Raw genomic sequence first — 614 nt, 5'->3', positions numbered from 1 at the left:
ATAAAAATGTACGATAATTTCGTGTCTCATCCTGAACAAGATAAAGCACTTAGGGCCTTATCTGAATGATAACGAAGTTCCGAATGTGTAATTTGATCAAATTCGTTTAGTTTATTTAGTGAAAAATCCTCTAGTATTTCTCCTCTATCCTCATTACTTTTTTTCGTTATTTTCTTATTATTCTATTTACTGCTGTCTTGTCTATCCTTACTCCTTCCCTTTCAGTCGTTTTATTTCTTATCTTTTCACAAACTGCGAAGAAGAAGATTTACAGTCACTGTAAATATTTCCTCTTAAATAATTGCAAACATTTGTATAACTATGATAGATAAATTTTCCTGTATAAATCCTATGGAAATCAAATCACAGGGCACTTTCGACCATGATTTACCGCATTTTTCACTTTTCCCCCTCCCTTCCTCCCCGCCCCCCCTGGCCTGCGTGATCCCTTTAAGCTTCCCGTTGATAATAGGTGCCACGAGCAGGCACTGCATATTACCTTCTTTCCTTCCCACTTCATCATCCCGGTGTATGCAGCCCCCCCCCCCCCCCACCGTTGCCATGACGATGCCAGACGCCCGTTGCATCTTGCAAGCTTGGCTTACTCTAGTAAG

The sequence above is a fragment of the Penaeus monodon genome, chromosome 33, assembly GCF_015228065.2.
Source record: "Penaeus monodon isolate SGIC_2016 chromosome 33, NSTDA_Pmon_1, whole genome shotgun sequence".
Classification (NCBI taxonomy): Eukaryota; Metazoa; Arthropoda; class Malacostraca; order Decapoda; family Penaeidae; genus Penaeus; species Penaeus monodon.
This window is presented reverse-complemented; position numbering follows the sequence as displayed.